Source organism: Eptatretus burgeri, chromosome 13 (genome assembly GCF_056783735.1).
Source record: "Eptatretus burgeri isolate ZD-2024b chromosome 13, Ebu_testis_v1, whole genome shotgun sequence".
Taxonomy (NCBI): domain Eukaryota; kingdom Metazoa; phylum Chordata; class Myxini; order Myxiniformes; family Myxinidae; genus Eptatretus; species Eptatretus burgeri.
The window spans coordinates 41,138,512-41,159,954 of record NC_140973.1 but is presented as its reverse complement, the minus strand read 5'-3'; the positions used below and the strand labels follow the sequence as shown (position 1 = coordinate 41,159,954).

General features: G+C 43.4%; 1 protein-coding gene across 2 annotated transcripts in view; it reads left to right on the top strand.

The window, feature by feature from the left end:
- Window positions 1-21,443, top strand: part of ZNF839 (zinc finger protein 839) — a 69,082-nt gene that overhangs the window by 35,006 nt on the left and 12,633 nt on the right. The window lies entirely within an intron of this gene.

Below are 21,443 nucleotides of genomic sequence, written 5' to 3'. Positions count from 1 at the left end.
GGCCACTGGATGTGGGCAGATGTTGGATTGAAGATTCAGACATTCTGTGTGTGACCGATCCACAATTAGTTGTTGGTTCTGGAATAAGAATTCGTTATAAAATTAGCGACCAAGATAGTGCTAAAATAACCAGTTTATGTGGAAAGTGGCAAACCCGTTAAGATTTATCTATGATATCTTGTGACTTGAACATGGTTTCCTTCCCCGAGAGAAAATGATTATTTAGCAAACTTTTTAGCAAAACAAAAATTAATAATTGAGACTAAACTTATCTATCTTGGATAAAATTGTATTCATGAATTTTTTGCATGATTCTGTGTTGTATTCATATTTTAATTTGCTTGTTGTATATAGTGATAATATTTTGTCTTCACAAAATGTACTATTGAATCAAAAAATGTATGATTTATTTCAGTAGCAATTAGTCTTGAGGTTATGGTGTCATGTTTTGGTTGCGATTTCTGTATTTGGTTGCGATGCTTTGAACTTTGGCAAGGCAGATTCATCGATGCAGGTCCGGACTTTTTTTGTTGTTTTCTCGGTATTTCAAAAAAGTTGGATTTTACGTACGAATTCGTCTTTTTTGCAGATGAATTTCTACGTTTTAAGGTTTTTGTTCTCTAGAAAAAAAAAATCCCTGATGGAATTTATTGAACTTGTGTTTAAAATCTTCTGAACGATGTATTCTAGTGTGACAAAAAAACTCGATGCAGTTTTGCCTTGTTTTCCGTCGGCAGCACTGCGAAACAGGCCTGGACAAGTCCATTCATGTTTGAACGTAATCTAGCTAATATTGACTGTAAACTAACAAGCCTGGGCATGTCTATGACGTCATGATTGGGTTACATTTTTACAACCTTTGAACTTTGGCCGAAAATATCTCGAACAAAATATACTACCCCTCCAGTTTTTTGATATGTTTTAGTAGACAGTATGAACTTTCATTTTCATACCAGGTCAAGGTCACGAGGTCGTCAAGGTCAAATGTCATCTCTAAAAATCATCCACCCCTAACTTAACTAGATTGATGAACCGATGCTGGATTTGCATTCTATGGACAATTACCTTTCCAACGACACCAAAATAATGGAGATAGTGCAAGGGGTTGCTGAAATATGAGGATTTGAATATTGGTGGAAACGCGACATTAGTCGAAAAGGTCAAAAGTTCTCAAGGTCATATCTCGTCAACCCGTAATCCGATTTAACTAAAATTTCGTATGTGAACATAGACTATCATATGTAACATACATGCAAAAAATTAGCCAAATCTGAGGTGGTCAGGTTAAAAATTATTTATTTTCTGGGTGATTTGAGGTGGAATGACCCAAATGTAACGTGAGTAACGCTGGAATTGCCCGTATGTAGGTCGGGGTCGATGAGTGATGCACGACGGTATGACTTTAGACCTGATTGAAGGTCAATGTCAAGGTCACCGATGCTGTAAACTTGTGAAATCATCCATTGTCAAAATATCATCCGCCATTTATGACTCAGAAATGCGGTTTGATTTCTGAGGTCCGGTTTCTATCCTTTTGATGACACATTGATCATAAATGTTCCAAATCAACCATTTTCAAAATCTATCTCTGGATAACTCAGAAATGTAGTTTGATTTCTGAGGTTTAATATCCTTTTTACTCCTGGGCTTTCGTCTGTACGTTGAACCAAAAGACGAGGACATCGAAGCCATTCTAAGCCGATCAGAGATCCACATCTGGGCTGTTTCACAATGAGGGTACCAAGTTTGTCTCACAACCACTAAAAATTCAAACTCAATATTTTTATATTTTTATTTCTCCAAATCCAACATTGTTAATTACGATACTTAATTCCAAATTTTTGGAGCATCTGAATGAATTTATAGCCAGCAAGTAGTTTCCTTATAACTCGTGGCAGTTTTGGTGTTTTCGGAGAGGACACATTTTTGACTGACACATGTAAGGCAATCAGTGCAGGCCATGCAAATAGAAGGTTATTGGTTACACTCAAACTTTGTTGCATAATATCAATGCAGGTATATACACACTTGGTAAAAGACACACTAAACTTTTAAAAAGATCCTTTATTTATATAAAAAAAAATTCTTCTACAATATGCATTTCCAGAGAGGACATTTTTTGACGGACGAACGGTGGGACATGTTTATTGAGGGTGAAATAAATATTCATAGTCTGAAATGAATAATATGTTGTGAACAAAGTACAGAAGAGGTATTAACTTGATGCAACAACAAATAAAAGTCCCAATTTCTGCTTTTATTTGTTTATACACTGTGAATGCAGTGTACCTGGAGAAAATGAGACAGCTATTTGTCAAAAAAATGTCAATTTTTATGCCATTCTGCCAAAAATTGACATTTTTTGTTAAATAAAAAGTGGTCCAAGTTGTGCCATCACTAGTACGAACTATGGCCCTAATGACAGAGATACTACAGCCTCTCATTTAACATGCAAGGGTACAAAATACCAGAAATGACCATGACTGTGAAACAGCTCATCTACAGAGCTTCAGAGATGACCGTCACCCCCAACCGGGGGTTGTATGTATATATATATATATATATATATATATATATATATATATATATATATATATATATATATATATACATATATATATACATATACATATACATATACATATACATATACATATACATATACATATACATATACATATACATATACATATACATAATATTATTTTTTCGGAGGGTGGCAGGATTTGCACTCCAGCCACCGTAAAACCCTTCACTCCACAAAACATAAAAAAAAAACAAAGAAAATCTGAAAACCCATTCCATGGGAATACCTCCTGTGGAGCTGCCCTCTGCCGGGCAGCTCACCAGATGATGGGATTGGGGCAAATCCTTTGGGAGCCCCACTCTTTGACGGGAGGAAAACTATGGGGTAACATTCCCAGTTTAGATTGCTGTGGCGAGGTGGTGCTGAGGTGTCGTCCACCAGATGGCAGTCTCCTTGGGTTAACCTGAGGCGGTCCCTTTGGCTGGGTGCCTTTAATATCCTATCCTTAAGAGAGATGATCACCTGTCTCTGTTATCATCTGAGCTCAAGCGTTTGAACATCAGTATTGCAGCACTCTGAGGTTCAGAGACCGGATGGAGGCAAGATAATGGTGGGTGGTTACACCTACTATTGGTGTGGTGGCGCTGATAGTTACCATGCCCAAGGAGTTGCTGTGGCTGTCTCCAATAAGCTAATTCCAATGGTAATTGTAATACCGGTCAACGAGCGTATAATGAGATGAAGGATTCATCACTCCTTGGGCGTCGTTTCACTGGTGTCTGTATATGCTCCGACTGAGACGAGTGATCTCTCCGTGAAAGACGCATTCTATGCCACATTCGAGTCTGTGGTTGATCAGTTACCCAGGTGAGATACTCTTCGAGTCTTGGGGGGAATTTCAATGCATCAAATGGAGCTGAGGGGATGGTTATGAGACGTGTTTGTCTCCATGGGTCTGGAATTGTGAACCACAATAGCACTAAGCTCCTTTATTTTGCAAGAAGTCATGGACTTCGGGTGGCTGGTTCATTGCTTCACTGCCCACAGGCTCATCGCTGGACTTTGAATTCCAACTGGTGGTGGTGTGGCAAAGGTGATTAACCATGTGCTCGTTGACGGTCGCTGGAGGATGATCCAGAACTGCAGCGTCCAACAGAGTGCTCAGTTCCTCAATACCAACCACAGGCTTGTGGTAGCAACTCTGAAGTTATTGCTTAAATCCGGGCGAATGGCACCATCTCAGCCTCGGGTGGATGTTGGCAAGCTCAAGGATGAGAGGGCAGCTGAGGAGTTTGCGAACGGGCTGAGTGGGGATTTGGAGTCTGAGTGCTTTAGGAAATCCTTGAAAAGTTCTAGAGTGTATTCAAGACCACCATCCTTGATGTTTCCGTTGGATGTCATGGAACTCACCATAGGGCAAAGAAATTCTCTCAAGGAACACTGGATACCATTAACCAGAGTCGCAGAGACAGGCTTAATGGCAGAGCTGAGCTGTTGAGGGAGTTGAGGCGTCAAACCGTATGTGTGCTGAGGGTGGACAAGGTTTATGTGCGAGGAATCTGTGAGGGGGTAGAGCATCACCTGTGGTCAAGTGATTCTCGTCCTGCTTACAGGGGAATTTGTGCGTTGCGTTCCTCCAACCTGTCCTTCGGTGCACTGCAGTTGGAGCAGAGGATAGAGGGCTCTTGACAGAGGAGTCCCAAGTGAAGGCTTGCTGGACCGGTGACTTTGAGCGGCTGTACCAGGCTGATCCACCAGCTGAGTTGGATGTCAGGGGTGTTGGTATCCCTATTGCAGACCCTCCAACAAACTGATCCACCTTCATTTGTGGAAACACAGGCTGTGGTGAACCGTTGAAATGGGGTAAAGTTCTTGGGATTTGTGGCATCCATGCTGAACTTCTCAAGGCTGGTTGAAATGCTGTACTCATGTCATTGTATGCAGTTCTGTCTGTGCTCTGCCTGGAACCCTGGCATCATCCCAACTGACTTGAAAAGGGACCTTATTGTCCCTCTCTGGAAAGGGAAGGGTGATCGCCAGGACTGCGACAACTACTGAGGGGTGATGCAGTTCAGTTCCGGGCAAGGTCATTGCTCGGATAATACTTGATTGGGTTTGCCATCATCTGCTTGAGCACCAGCATCCAGAGCAGTCAGGCTTTACACCGAAGTGCTCAACGATTGACCGTATCCTTGCCCTTGGGGTCCTTACCGAACGCAAATGAGAGTCTTTGCAGGGGCTGCTTACAGCCTATGTTGATCTCTGCAAAGCATTCAATTCAGTGAATTAGGATGCACTCTGGTGGATTCTTGGTCTTTGTGGGGTACCACCAAAACTGATCAATCTGATGTCTGTACTATATTCTGGCGCTGAGAGTGCTGTGAGATGTGGTGATACCATCTCTGACTTATTTCCAGTTGTTACTGGAGTTCGTCAGGGGTGTGTACTGGCCTCCACAATTTTCAGTGCTTGTATGGACTGGATTCTGGGGAGGATGTCGGAGGGATCAAGCAGCGGTGCATCATTTGGGAATGCTAAAATCTTTGACCTTGATTTCGCAGATGATGCAGTCATCTTTGCGGAGATTCTGGAGGTCCTTTTGAGGGTCCTCCAAGTGCTGAATGAGGAGTCTGAGCCGTTGGGATTTCGGGTTTTCTCGGTCAAAACTAAGATCTAGGCTTTCAATGGCATATTGGATACTGCTGTCTTGTCTGTGTCTGTTTGTGGTGAGGATGTTGTGGTCACGGAGAGATTCACTTACCTTGGCAGTGATATTCATGTCTCTGCTGGCTGTGAGCCAGAGGTCAATATATTTCTGGGGAGTCATGGATTCACTGGATCATGGGGTGTGGCGCTGTCGGTACCTGTGAAGGAGGACGAAGGTCCGAGTCTTCAGATCCTTGGTGCTTCCAGTCTTGCTCTATGGATGTGAGACTTGGACTCTGACCAGGGATCTGAGCCAGAGACTGAATTCCTTTGGTACCAGGTCTCTTTGGAGAATCTTTGGTTGTCGCTGGTTGGACTTTGTGTCCAACAAGCGGTTGGCGAGAGAGATTCAAATGAGATTTGTTACCTGCGTCGTCCGTGAGCGTCAGCTGCGGCTGTATGGACATGTGGCTCATTTTCCTGACACTGATCCTGTTCACCAGATTCTCTCAGCGAGTGAGCCTCATGCGCAGAGGAGGCCAATGGGCTGACTACGTTCCTCGTGGCTGCAGCAGGTTGATCAGCATCAAAAGGAGATGTGGATGGGCCAGGAATCTGCGTGGGGGATGGCCAGACGGAGGCCCTTGGCATACTAGCGGAAAGTGGACGCAGTGACACGCTGCTCCGGCGCTTGCTTCCTGCCCTGACATGACCTGCCCTGACCTGACCTAACATAACTTTAACATCACTTAACTTCATGTTAGAGAGAAATATTTCACAAATCAATAAAGAATGCAAATTGAATGCAAAAATGGGCAGGGGTACTCACCAAAATGTAGCGTCACAATAGCTTGTTGGGACAGGGAAGGTGTGGGTGTGGAGTGGACTGGATGGGTTATAAATAACGAGAGTCAGGCCTTTGTGTCTTGGAAGGAATGCTTAAATAATTTGTGGGCTGGGAAGGCAAATGAGATGCAAGCCCGGAGCGATACGGTGCTCCTCTCGCCATAATCGGGCTTTCGGGTGAGTTGCACAGCGAATCTGGAATCGAGAAGTCCTCGATCAAATGGGCCCGTGCAGGGAATCCGGAGCAGAGAAGTTGTTGCCGAGGGATTGTGCGATCAGAGCAATGGGGAAATGCGAACATGTGTATGATGATGCATCTTGTGTTGTGAAAACAAAGAAAGCCAACCGTGGCTGCAAAGCTACATGGTCAAACATTGAGTGCTTGGATTATGATGTGTCATGTGTTAATGTTAAAGGCACTGTCACACCTTGACGATTTAGCCAACGTATGCCTGACGTATGCAAAATTAGGCTAAAACGCCGGCACACGTCGAATACGTTATGGGTAAGTTTGTATACGTTAAGAGCACGCTGAAAAACACTGCCATACGTCATAGTACGCTGGCTTTCATCGTTGTACTTTGCAGTTGTCCTCAAATTTGAACATGCTTGAAATTTTACGACTTATGCCAGCGTATGACTCGCACGTTCCGCTATGCTTGCCATAAGTTGTAGGCACGTTATGCGATCGTTGACACACATCGAAACACGTGACTTGTAAGTTACTCATAAGTCGAAACATGTCGAGGTAATGATTAGCGTACTCGAAACTTATTTATAACCTATGAGTAACATGTTGTAGGCACGTTACGCGATCGTTGCACACACGTCGAGGCACGTTACTTGTAAGTTACTCATAAGTCGAAACATGTCGAGGTAATGCTTAGCGTACCCAAAACTTATTTCTAACCTATGAGTAACGTGCTTTGAACCTATGTGTAACGTATCTCCAACGCATATTGACGTATGTAAACGTATTTGATTGACGTCTTCCGGACGACCACAGAACTTACTGAACGTGTTTCTAATTTACAGCTACCGTATAATGGCGTATTGGCAGCATTTAAAATAAAAAACACAACAACAACAATAACTTCCGATATTTCGTCACGTGCCATTACGTCACGTGCCATTACGTCACGTCCGATTGCCTCCTCAGTTTGCTCATGTCTTATTCTTAGTTCCTCCTCTGTGAATATTTTCTGTTTGAGGATATTGTCACGTCGATGTTGAAACTTAAAAGCAAATGTCCGAATATATTTTAAAATTGGTGATAGACTAAAAAAAAAAAAAAAAAAAACAACAACAACTTCAGATATTTCGTCACGTGCCTTCACGGAGCCAAGGAGAAAAAAATAAAATGTGCCTTGACTGAGAAAATAAGTTTCGGGTATGCTAAACATTACCTCGACGTGTTTCGACTTATGAGTAACTTACAAGGAACTTGTGTCGACGTGTGTCAACGATCGCATATCGTGCCTACAACTTATTCCCAGCGTAGCGGAACGTGTGAGCCATACGGGGAGTACGTCGTAAAATTTTCAGCATGCTTGAAATTTCACGACGTACTAAACGTACCACGAAATATGACGGCGTACTTCATCGTTTTTCAGCGTGCTCTTAACCTATACACAACTTAAGGCCCGGTCACACCTTGACGTTTTAGCCAGCGATGGCAACGTATTAAAATGTATGTAAAACGCTGGCTGACGTTGAACTTTTGACGTTTTTTTTTTTAAGATTCGGACGTATTCATAACGAGTTGGTCGTATGCATAACATAGTAATGGACACAGAACGTTTCGTTGTGTTATAGATAACTTATACCAACTAATGCTGAACCTGTTGTCGGCCTACACAACTGATGCCCAACGATAGTCTAACTTCGGCATAGCGCGTTGCACGCATCGCCGACGATGTCGTGACGTAGCCTATTAAAAGGCTGACGCACAACGATTCGAATCATAACTGCCGTAGAAATGGAAGTGTCAACATCGCGGTCACACCTTGGCGATCTTGCCAGTGTATGCCGACCTAAGAAAAATGTGTCTAAAACGTTGGGGCACGTCAAATACGGTATGAGTAAGTTTGGTATACGTGAGTACAACGCTAAAGTACGCTATCATACGTCGTAGTAAGTAGAGTACGTCAAGAAATTTTAAACATGTTCAAAATTTTACGACGTACTCGGCGTATGACACACGTTCCGCATGCGATGGGGATAAGTTTTACACACGATACACACAGCTTACACACGTCCACAAAGGCTACTTATAAGCTACTCATAAGTGGAAACACGTCGCGGTAATGTCTTTTTTACGGGAAACTTATTTCTAACTTATGTTTGACGTGCTTTGAACCAATTCTTTACGTAGTCCCAACACACATCGACGTATGTAGACGTATTCCAATGACGTCTTCCGGTCGACAAAAAAAAATAAATGAATGTGTTTCTAGCTCACAACTGCCATACAAAGACGTGTTCCCAGCAGTTTTGGGAATTGGTATATAAAAATACTGCTCATAAAAGGGAACCCAACAGTGTTTTCGAGTCCTTTTTGAGTCGATGTCCGTATCAGTATCAGTATCAGTATTAGTAGTAGTTTGTTCATGTTGGCAGTAGTAGGTGAGTGTGAGGGGGAGGGTGTGGGTTATGATGGATCCTCCTTGCGTCCGCGTGTCCACGGGTAGGTTCATAGGCTGCCACTCAACGATTTAAATGGCTGCATCTCCACTATTGAAAGTAGACGCTTGGCGCTCAACAATTGGATTTTTTTTACACTCAACGACTTTTAAACGGTACCACTCAGCTATTTTCATTGTTTACAATGAACGATTTAAATTGCTGTCACTCGCCTTTGTTTTTTGACGCTGAGGTTTTGAAATTTGAAGCGTTTCTTCTGAACGTGTTAAAACGGTCAAACTCGACTATTTTAAATAGACGCTGCCGATGGACAATTGGAATCATAGCCAAGCTAGACATCGAAGTGTGAACATCCTCGTCATGCCGAAGAAAAGTTTGAAGAATGCTGCGAATAAGTGTCCTGGCCGTGGCCGCTGACGCAAGGACGATCCATTATACCGACGTCTTTCAGCCTATGAGTAACTTAAAAGTAACGTCTGTCGATGTGTGGCAACGATCGCGTAACGTGCCAACAACACGTTAATCATAGGTTAGAAATAAGTTTCGGGTACGCTAAACATTACCTCGGCGTGTCTCAACTTATGATTAACTTACAAGTAGCATGTGTTGACGTCTGTCAACGATCGCAGACCATGCATACAACTTGTGGCCAGCGTAGCGGAACGTGTGAGTCATACGCCGGCATACGTCGTGAAATTTCAAGCATGAAAAAATTTGAGGACAACCGAAAAGTACAACGTTTAAAGCCAGCGTACAACGACGTATGGCAGTGTTTTTCAGCGTGCTCTCAATGTTATCAAAACTTACCCATAACGTATTCAACGTGTGCCAGCGTTTTAGAAAAAAAATTCAAAAATCGGCATACGTTGGCTAAAACGTCAAGGTGTGACCGGGCCTTTACCCATACCGTATTCGACGTGTGCCAGTGTTTTAGACACATTTTTCATAGGTCGGCATACGCTGGCTAAATCGTCAAGGTGGGACTGCGATGTTGACACTTCCAATTCTCAGGCGGTTATGATTTAAATCGGCGTGCGGCAGGTTTTTAACAGGCTATGCCACGAGTTCGTCGGCGACACGTGCAGCGCGCTATGCCTAAGTTAAACTATCGTTGGACATAGGTTGTGAACGCCGACAACAGGCGAAGCATTCGTTGGTATAAGTTATCCATAAGACAACGAAACGTTCTGTGCCCGTTACTAATATGTTATCCATACGACCAACACGTTATGAATACGACCAAAACTTAATAAAAAAACATCAATTTCAGCGTACGCCAATGTTTTGCATACATTTTTATATGTTGCCTTTGCTGGCTAAATCGTCAAGGTGTGACAGCGCCTTTATGAAGGAGTCGTTAATTGTGACAGAATGTAATGTGCTTTGAGCCAGTGCTGATCATGATCTGTGGCTTGTTTTAAATACTGTACCTCTATAAGACTAAACCTTACTAATAATTAATATTTCACATGTGATTCCATTTTTTGGCATCCCTTATCTTCATTAACCCTTGACCCAAACAAAAGCAATGGAAATGTGACACAACAAAGCCGGATGATGTATTTTCAGCAGCGGCCTACAGGCCTAATATGTTACGCCCATCACAAAACCAAGATGATGGCCATATAATTTTGTCTGGGTGTTGTGGTGGGTGGAGTCCAGCAACATATTCTTCCCCAAATATCACTTTCATTTGCATAGTTGTTTGTTACAATTTGGACAGGATCACCTCCAAAATGCATGTTTTGACAATTGTTCAAAACCTGAGGAAGGATTCCCCCGGACCCCCGAATAAGACGTTGTTTTGCTCGTTGCTTTCCTGTTTTTTTAGGTCATCTCTACTGAGATGACCTAATAAAGCCGGACCAAATGTCCGTCCGTACGTCCATCAACGATTTTCTTTCCGATCTTAATGAAACTTAGTATGTGGGTAGAGGTCGATGAGTGTTGCACAACGATATAACTATTGTCCGGGTTCAAGGTCAGGGACGAGGTCACGAGGTCACGTAAGTTATAAAAATCGCCATTTTCAAAACCTATCTCGTCTGCCATTCTACAAGATATTCGGCAACTGTTTATTGATTATGATAGTAAAAAATATTATCTTGTATCTAACCGGACAGATTTTTGAATTTCCTTCCCGTTTGATCGTCACGTGATCTGGAAGATGGCCAAAAACGCCGATGCGATTCGCAAAGAAGGAAGGAAGGAGAAATGAAATATAAATATAAAACACATTTTTAGCCTTTTATATTTATACATTTTCCGCCGAAGGTGCAAAAGTTTCAAAACCCGAAATGTAAACGTCGGCATTTATTTTCAAAATATAATTTCGTGCGCGCGTGCTAAAATGCCGAGTCATCTTTAACCAAACCGTAGTAGAACTGCGCAGTAGTCTGGTCATGGTGTCTGAGCAGTGGCCAGCGTGGTTCAGATTGACTGTGGTTTCTGGGGCGAAGGTGATTGTGAAGAAGTATGTCGGCGGTATAAATTCGAGTGACTGTATTGGTGATTTAATCACGCAACATCTTGACAACGAATATTCTGGCCGAGCGATTGCATCAATTCAGTGCATCAGCAGGGATAATTCGCAGGCTCCTCTCGATCGTACCGATATCTAACATAATCACCGGTGGACGTAGGGCTGCAGGCTGTGGGGCGAGGCCACGGATCCCGGATGAGGGGATAAGTGATAAATTATGCTGCATGCTTCGGGCTTACTGATTAATATATCAATGAGTACATTCTATAATTAATGAATGAACAATACATATTAACGCCCTGTCCAGTCCATGTCCCTCGAGTATAGGTGAGCTGGTGAGGGTGGTTGAATGAACGGAATCCGTCTGTGATGGGGTTTCGGCTGGTCTATATTAATACTGAAGGACCAATTTTGTGTTCCTCCTAGCGGTCGCGTCACGTTTTTCTCAGTACTGTGACCTGGACTGTAAGAAACTTCATACCTGTAAGAGTGCATCGCACATAGTGGAAATAGTCAACCTTCAACTCTGAAGCAGAATAAACACTTTTCGTCCAAAAAATAAATATAAATATATCAATATCATCACACGGAAACTGTGTAGTTCCTGAAATCGTCCACCGGAGGGCACATTTTTCAACTTTGAACAGTAAAGTAAAGGAGAATCTTCTTAGTTATAATACTGAAGAAACCAATTTTGTGCTCCTCCTAGCGGTCGCGTCACGTTTTTCTCGGTACTGTGACCTGGACTGAAAGAAACTTCGTACCTGTACGAGTGCATCGCACATAGTGGCAATAGTCAAACTTCAACTCTGAAGCAGAATAAACACTTTTTGTTTTACATTCGTTTACATGGCGACGTGTGACGTCAGGGCGTCAGGACGTCATGACATCGGTCATTCGCTGACGTCATTACGTCTGTCGTCGACAGACCATTACCGCTGAGAGGTGTAATTCCACTCCTCGAAAATAGCGTCTGCAATGTAAAACCCTCTTCTGCACATGCTGACTACCTCAGAATGTGAATTTCACACAAAAAATGTAACATGAAACATTGTATCTATATATTAACACTGAAGGACCAATTTTGTGCTCTTCCTAGCGGTCGCGTCACGTTTTTCTCGGTACTGTGACCTGGACTGAAAGAAACTTCATACCTGTAAGAGTGCATCGCACATCGTGGCAATAGTCAATCTTCAACTCTGAAGCAGAATAAACACTTTTCGTCCAAAAAATCTTTAGCAGATGTATACTTTACTCCATGATGAAACGTCACAGCCCCGTCATCGAAGTCCCAACCGGGTTAAGGTCTCACGTTAGAGACTTCTACTTCAGCCCGGGTTAAGATCTCACGTTAGAGACTTCATACACTTCATATTTGGTACCTATCTATGTGTCCTATGTCCTATGACCTATGTCCTATGTAACTATTTTGAGTCCAAAAAAATTCAGTGTCATATTTGTGTGGTCATAATTTGTGCGACCGACAGTGAAAACCGCAGTGCAAAAATTAAAAAGGAGTAGTGTACACCAAAAATGTCGTGTACAAGGACGTTTTGTAGGCCTCATTAGGTAAGGCCATGGAGTACATCGACTGGGATCCGGCTCTTACTAGAGCCGCTACTGGTTGTCAAATTGGGCTGATGGAACGGAATCCGTCTGTGACGGGGTTTCGGCTAGTCTCGATAAATACTTGACCAATTTTCATTCTGAAAGTTGCATTATAATCAGTGAAGAATAATATACAGGATTATCATAATCTCCGAGAGCTAAGCCTATTTTTTCGTTTTTTTTTTTTACTACAACCGGAAGTGAAATGTCCCCAGAGAGTGGACGGACTGGAAAACCACGTATTACACTTACTGGTGATTCTGATGTGTTAATCCGGTTGCTAAATGAACAATACATATTTATTAATTTTGTCATTAGTAGTATTATCCTAGTGTATCTCTGTGAACTATTTCAATCTAAACGGTTAGTTTGGACTGTTTCACGGTTACCTGAACTGAACATTGAGAACTTGTAGTATTATAGAGATGACCGTCACCCCCACACAGGGGTAATTTTTTAAAGTTTAAAAATAGGCAGTTTCACTCATGCCTATATGATATGGGTTTTTATTTCCCTGGTCGAGACGTTGAAGAGAAAATAGTCGGAAATGATAGCAAGGACCCACGTAACCTCCATGGTAAAAGCCCTGCTTGAGAGAATGTCTGTTATTTTGGTGGTTTAGAGACAACAGACCACTGCCTTGATCGCTGAGACCTCTTCACAAGGCTCGTGATGCATATCAGCTCCAACCTTTCGATAATGTGACGATCTTTTTAACAGTCGTTTTGGTCATTTTACACTGAAGGGAAAACTTGTAAAGGAGGGCATGACTATTGTGAATGTGACTGCTCCAAAGATGTCTTTGGCTTCACATGTAAGTAAGCACCAACATTGTTGCCGTATTATTATTCGTGTTGATAATTGTGGTTGGAGTCAGGGCAGCTGTCAAACCACTGGGTGGACAGGAATGTTACAGACAAACAAGCATATTTTAACAATTGCAGGCTATGATTAAAAAAAAGGACCACTGGACCTATAGCTTATCTTGGCCTTGTCCTAATGTTGAAACCCAAATTTGGTAGCATTCTGACTGGTGGGTCTGGAGAAGAAGATTTTTGAAGAAATTTACTAAGTCGGCCATTTTTACCGACTTGGAGTCACTTGACCGGAGCAAGCTTTGGCAATCCCCGTTACCAGTCAGGAGCGTAACGTTGCTGTTGTAATCTCAGCCAGATCGGCTGAGCGGTTTGACCAGAGAAGTCGAAATCGGAGATGGGTGGACGGACGTGCACTATGACCATATCTTATCTGGAATTCCAATTCCAGATAAGCTAATAATGCAATACATACAGTACCACCTCACTTAATGCTGCCATGTGGAGCATTTATTTGTTATTGATCTCCATGTCCTGGAGAAATTTCTTTCTGAAAAGAAAATGAAGAAAATCCACACCACGCAGCGATCGCCGAGTAAACACACCTGCCGCCATTGCTTGTACTGTATGCACACATTCTGAGCCAATCAGTGCTGTTTACTCCACCTTCGTTTTGCAGTAGGGTGAGCCTCCCACTCGTCTCCCACCATTGCCATGTAGAAGGAATGAGTGACAGCAATTATTCTTTTTATTGATGTTTTTACATATTTTGTTTTTGTTAATACTTAATGATTTTATTCCAGTTAAAAAAAAAATTATTGATGATTTTAGTTTTTATTGACGACCATTGCACAGGATTCGGCAAACTTTATTTTCTCCCCAGTCGTTCCCACTCTCTCTCATCCCTGCTATTTACCCCAACAGAAAATATATTCCACGAGTAATACCTGCTGCCTTGGGGAGCAAGAAGATTATTTTCAATATTGTCAACATTTCCCCACCTCCCCTCCCTCTCATCCTCCCTCCCAGCAGTGGTTGGTGGTTAAACCACTTGCACTATTCTGTGAACGAGCAAAAAAATAAAGTAATGGTATTAAGAGGTGGAGGAAAATACATGAGTCCAACAGCAAGGTATGGGATATAAGGGGGAGTGTTGTCGAAGGGACTAATTTCTCTCCTGCACCACCATTTGTCCCTTGACCATCGGCCTTTGAAACCTCTAGTCAGCTTTGCATCAATTTCTGTGCACAGGAATTATGCCCACACCTGAGGTGCAACCTTTGTGCTATTTGTTCATTTGGATACCTTCCCACAGCCTTGACTGTCGAATGGTTGAATGAACTTGCACGACAGCGTTGCATCATCTGCACGGTTTCAGATGGGCCTCGGTCATTAATTAAAGACTATTTTTGTTGATTGTCGGATTGTCGACAAAAAAAGGTCCAACCAATTTGCTGCTTTCGCGTTTCAGAAGTGTTCATAAGCTTACTTGTGATTGGCGATAATGTGAATGATTGATCAATCAATGTAGGTTCATAACACACCTTTGGACACACTGACCTGAACAGGATATCAATCATACAAACAAATTGAACATGAACATCACTAAGTGGAGCGCATACCTCTGCCAGGCTGAACAGTTTGCATTTTGTATCCCACTGATGGGCCGGATCTACATCCAGAACTTAACCAAAATCAAATCGGTTTTTTTTCTTGTCACCGACCCAACCCATCCACTAAGTTTTGTCATCACCTGTCCACGACTTTTTTAAACATTCAATGCATCGTTTTCGACCCAATCTCTCAATTGTGAATAATCTCTTTAAAAATTATGGTATCCGGATCCTCATCAAAATCTAATCAGTTTGTCCTTGTCACACACCCAACCTGTCCACCAAGTTTTGTCCGACTCCGTCCATAACTTTTTTGAGATATCCTGTTCACAGACAGATAGGGGTGAAAAGATAACCTCTGCAGTGGAGGTAACGAGTCGTACAAACCTTTAGTGGTCATCGGTAAAATATTCGAAGGTTAGAAACGCCGTACAAAAAGCATGCAAATACTGCAGAAGTACCTTTTCTAAACTCCATTCAGTCGGACACATTTGTCATTTTGAAGTATCAAGTGCAATTGCAGAATTGAAAAATAAATGGAAATATTATATTGTTACGGATTTGGAAACCTTTTGCACACAAACGGCCAGCAGTCCCCGCAGTTCAGTTATTTTGATAAGTATGTGTTTATAGTTAGAATCCCTCCTTCTGTCTAATGGGAATTTCGTGTGCGCTACGAGTTATGTTTAGTTAGGTTTTTACAACTACAACAACGCCACCATCCCTCACTCGACCCAGTCGCCATTGCCCACATGTTTTTAGCTGAGGGTGTGGGCAGAGCCTCCGTCGTTTCGGATCGAGGCTCCGCTCCAAGGAAGGGCATGGACCGTTTCTTCCAGCCAATGAGTGAAGGGCGAGCACCACACGCACGCCCCAGCCAATCGGGAGGCTGACCACGAGTCGTCCGCCAACCCCTCGTCCATTCAGGAGGCGAGTGGCGAGGAAAGAAACCACTCCCACCTGAAGAGAGAAAAAGGAGACGAGAGGACAGCAGACAGGAGTCTTGGTGGCGATTGCAGCGCGGTCTGTGGTTGTGGTTGAGCGGTCTGCAGTCTTGGTGGCGATTTTGGCGCGGTCTGTGGTCGTGGTTGAGCGGTCTGGAGTCTTGGTGGAGATTGCGGTGCGGTCTGTGGTCGTGGTTGAGTGGTCTGCAGTCTTGGTGCTGACAATGCAAAGGTCGTGGGTTCAAGTCCCACCGTGGTGGTTCGGGTTGGTGTGACCGCACGAGGCGGGACAGGTACCTCGGCCCAGCTCTACCGACTAAAGACCCACTGGGTCCAGTTTCGTGTGTGTGTGTGTGTGTGTGTGTGTGTGTGTGTGTGTGTGTGTGTGTTTGTCCGTGTCCGTGTCCGTGTGTCCGTGGGCCCTGTCTGTAAGTAGAATCGTTCAGTGCCTTGTTCATTGTACATTACATTTCTTTATTCGTGATGACTCTGCTCTGTGTCCCCCTTCCCGATTATTATCTATATTAATATTTTGGCACGCCCCTTTCTTTGTTCCACCATCAGATTTTTGTTACTGCATGAAATGAAACAAGCTTTGACATATATAGTAATGATATTATTGTCTTCCTTAAGAGGCCCCTGAAAATTTGTTTTGATGATTATGGTAGTTAAACAGTTCATGTTCTCCATTTGCAAAATGGGAGGAATTATTGCACAAAAAATAAATTAAAATGTTTCCCATTTTTTAGAGGACCACTAAGATGAGTTCAGCTCATAGAATCACGCTCCATTAGGGAAGAAAACAGATGAGTTCATACCTGACTAATTTGCACTTTCCATGTGCCGTAGTTTCTTCACAAAACCATGACTTTCTGACTAGCTAAAATCTACAAGATATGAATATGTAGACGAAACTGATCCAGCCTTTTGGATCACTTTAAAGTAGGGTGCCCTGTAATTTTAATTCTCTCTATGGATCCTCCGGAACTCACGAATGGTACACGTTGTGTAGTCACTAAACTACGTGGTAATGTCATCAAAGTGGAAAACTTGAATGATAATCAATGGATAAAAATGATATAATATATTGTTTAAAATACATTCATGCTATCTGTCTTTTACCATATGTTGCCAGTGATGCCCGTCGAAGACGGGCACCTTTACTCGTTTGTAATAAACCCCTGTTAAATGTTCCAGTTCGTTCCTGTTTTCTTTCATTGGCCTGACAAGGTGCGTATTGAGAAATAGTAAGGCCGTTCGGGCTGGTAAGTTGTCATTTGGATCGACGGGCTCGGTAAACGGTCCGTTCCGCCCGAGGTCCGTCGAGGGTGTGGTTTTCCCCGGTAGTTGGACGACGTGGGTATTTACGTATATTGAAATTAGGCAATTAACCCGACTCCACACTGTCAAAATATTGGCGACCACGGTCCGCTAAGGGACCCGTGAACTTTCATACATATCCGACAGTCACGACCTAAATTCCGGGTGTTCAGTGGGAGACGACTACTGCTCCACCTAGTGGTCGTTTATCGCCGCCGGACCCCGGCCCACAACAATATCACCGTAAATAGTTGTCACATAGTTTATTTAGATTTTATCAGCTAACTGGGAACAGACTTTATTGTGGTCTCAGTTTCCTTTTAAATACTAATTATTTAAGTAAGTTTGAGCATCCGTTCCATGTCTGGGAGGTTGGCGGTTAAAACTCTGGCTGATATTGTAGTAGATAGTAGAAAAATCGTGCAAATTATGACACAAGTATCAAATTTGGCATTTCTGTTCTGCAGGGCTTTCTGATCAAATCTGCCCGATTGGCCATTTGAAAATCCAAGATGGCGGCCATTTTTCAAGATGGCCACCAAGTTAGCCTCCCGAAGTTGACTTTTTGCTTAGAAGTATTTGTAGTTGTCCGATTTGCATGATCCAAGTGTGGATTCCTATGTTTTCAAGCCTGCTGGAGTGGATTTTCCTGTTTTTAAAGCCCCCTGACACACTTTTTTCTGATTTTGCACATTTGTTTATGATTTTCATACATTTGCATGACAACATGTATGTAGTAGTAGCTACTTATGCATGGGGTGTAGGGGTGTAGTGTTAGAGGTAGTACCTTTGTTTCAGCAGTCAGCCACATCCCTTGGATGGACTACTGGCACTGGTCCTCATCACTGGCCCAACTCTCATCTATGGCTCCAAGAAGTTGCAAGTACACGGCATCGGCCACACCCTGGTAAACCGTGTTGGCTCGTGGGCTAAACTAGATGAGGGTAGCACACAGAAGGTCTCTGCGTGTGATGGAGTACATCTAGCTCCAAATTTTCGAAGTGCATGAAGTTGATGAAGCAGATGTGCTGATTGAATCCAGGCCACTTACCAGTCCTTTAATCAACATTTCCAGTTCATCACCAAGTAAGAATTTCTTGAAGGAGTGATTGTCGGGCACTACCAAGGCACATTGGTGACATCACTGCTGTGAAACTCAGCTTGGGGTTCAGTGTCAGTTAAGTAGGAATTGTATGTTGGCATCATACTGCAACAACTTACTAGTGTCCCAAATGTTGCCTAATCAACCCCGGATCAGTTAGGCAGCCGCACCTGAATCGACAGGACGTGCCAGTGCGGGGGAGCCGAGCCAAGGGTAACGGGGTTTTAGTTATCTGGATGGTGTACAGATCGCAAGGGACTTATGACACTGGATGAATGATCGGACTAGGTGTAGGGCAGATGCATAAACCTAGTTGTATCCCATACAGGAAAGTGTCCATTATACATGTACAGGGTGGTAAAAGGATAAACCCTCGACCCTGAACGTCATACTGGCCATGGACGCGAGTTCCACTGGTAAATCATGGAACACTGTCTGGACCAAGTGTTGCCTATGTCAGGAGGTTAAGAAAGAAGATCTAAAGTCCCCCCAGGCCAATCCTGCCAAAAGAGGAGATGATGGGTATATGAACTTGGCAAGGAATATTCCTCTGTTTCACTCACTCAATGCACTACCAATCAAGCTAGACCCTGCAAGACTTGACGAAGGTGGTGGGTTAGAGGAACCCTTGAGACAAAACAAGGCACAATATCATGAGAGTTGCAGGCTTCTATTTAACAACACAAAGTTACACAGAGCTGAAAAAAGATCAATCCCTGCAGGTGCTAGTGATGAGGGCAGTAGAAGTAAGATCCCACGAAAGGTCCAAGAAGCTAAAACACAAGAATGTTTTCTTTGCGAAACCCAAGGGGGTGAGCTTAGAGAAGCAATGACAATGAAATTGAATAAGAGAATAAACAAATGTGCAAAAACACTCAGTGATAGAAAACTCCTTGCCAAACTGAGTGTAGATGTCGTAGCACAAGAACTGAAATATCACCCTGCCTGCATGGTGGCACTGTATAACCGAGAACAAGACTACCTGAAGGCACAGGAGCACTGGAAGTAAAGGGAGCATATCCAATTGCTTTCTCCGAACTGGTCACCTACATTAGTGAGATGAAAACTGCGAGTGATAGTACAGATCCACCCATTTTCTGGCTTGCTGATATGACCATGCTTTACAAGCAGAGGCTGGAGCAGCTTGGTGTTGAATCGCCTGATGTTCATCCGACTCGACTTAAGGACCAGCTGCTTTTTCACATCCCAAAGCTGCAAGCTCATCGCCAAGGACGAGATGTTCTGCTGGCTTTTGAGAATGATGTAGGCTCAAACCTCACACAAGCATCCAAGTACGGTGAAGCGATCCATCTAGCGAAAGCTGCTGGGATAATAAGACGAGACATGCTCCATCAAAAGTCGCATTTCAGCAGCACGTTTCACGACACAGACCTAGAACAGGCTGTACCACCATCACTTCTGCAATTTGTATGCATGTTCGAACATGGCGCAGACATCAAGTCCCAACTCCAGCATGGAGCATTGAAATCTGACCTTTCTATATCACAGCTCCTGCAGTACAACTGCTTTGCCAAGTACAAGGAAGGAACGGATGTCCACAGGCATTCCAAGGACCGTGAGACACCTTTTGCAGTCGACGTTGGCCTGTATGTGTTTGCCAGGACGAGGAAGAGACAACTCATTGATATGCTCCATGAGAATGGGCTCAGCATATCATACGACAGAGTCCTAGAAGTCTCAGTCCAGTTAGGAGAAGCAGTTGTTGCACGGTATGTGGAAGATGGAGTCATCTGTCCCCCAGTCTTGAGAAAGCAGTGGACAACATAGATCATAATCCGACTGCGGACGGAGCAAGACTGGACCTCTTTGCCTGCAAGCAGAGGCCGTACAACTCAATTCCACCATCACAGGCAGCCCTCAGAGAACATGCAAAGCGTGCGGCCTATCAGGCTGGGATCATCTGGGGCCAGGCAACCATCTCCAGTCCAGACACTAGCAGTCCCGCTGAATGGGGATGGACACAGAAAGGAGAGACATGGAAGATATGTTGGACAACACTACCCCCTATTGCAGCCAGCTGTCAGGAACTGACCAAGTGTTCCTGTAAGAAAGGTTGCAACCAAAGATGCAATTGCTTTCAGTCAGGGCTCCCCTGCACAGCACTCTGCAGCTGCATATGTGGACAGTAGCAGCTGGAGGAACAGTCGCATGGTATGCATAACTTTGAACATTTACTAGCCACGGCCCGGTTGCAGAAAGGCCTTAACTTCATATGACAATCATTAAAGTGCTGCAAAATCAGAAAAAAGTGTGTCAGGGGGCTTTAAAAACAGGAAAATCTACTCCTGCAGGCTTGAAAACATCGGGATCCACACCGAGATCATGCAAATCGGACAACTACAAATACTTCTCAGCAAAAAGTCAACTTCGGGAGGCTAACTTGTTGGCCATCTTGAAAAATGGCCGCCATATTTGATTTTCAAATGGCCAATCAGGCAGATTTGATTAGAATCCCCTGGAGAACAAATGTGCCAAATTTGATGCTTGTATCATTTGCACGATTCCTCTCAAAAATTGCTGTTATCTGCCCCACTATAAGTCATACCAAAGACTTTAAACATGGTTTGTGATGTTTCCTCGCTTGACTTTCAGCATTAAAAATATTAAAGACATGGCCAGTCCCCATCGGTTGGCATCCATGGAGAGGAGGAAATTCCTCCTGAGGAAATGCCCCACTAGGTGCAGTGAGAGGTGGCATCCTTGTGTTGGCATTGGTACCAAGAGTGCCCTGGAAAGCGATGGCACTTCCTTCTAGCTCAGTGGCTGTTTGTCTCATCTAACAGGTGTGTGTGTGTGTGTCCGTTCCACTAAGAGCCAAAGATACTGTTAAAAAAAATAAATGAAATAAAAACTACCTGATATGGGCTTGTCACATT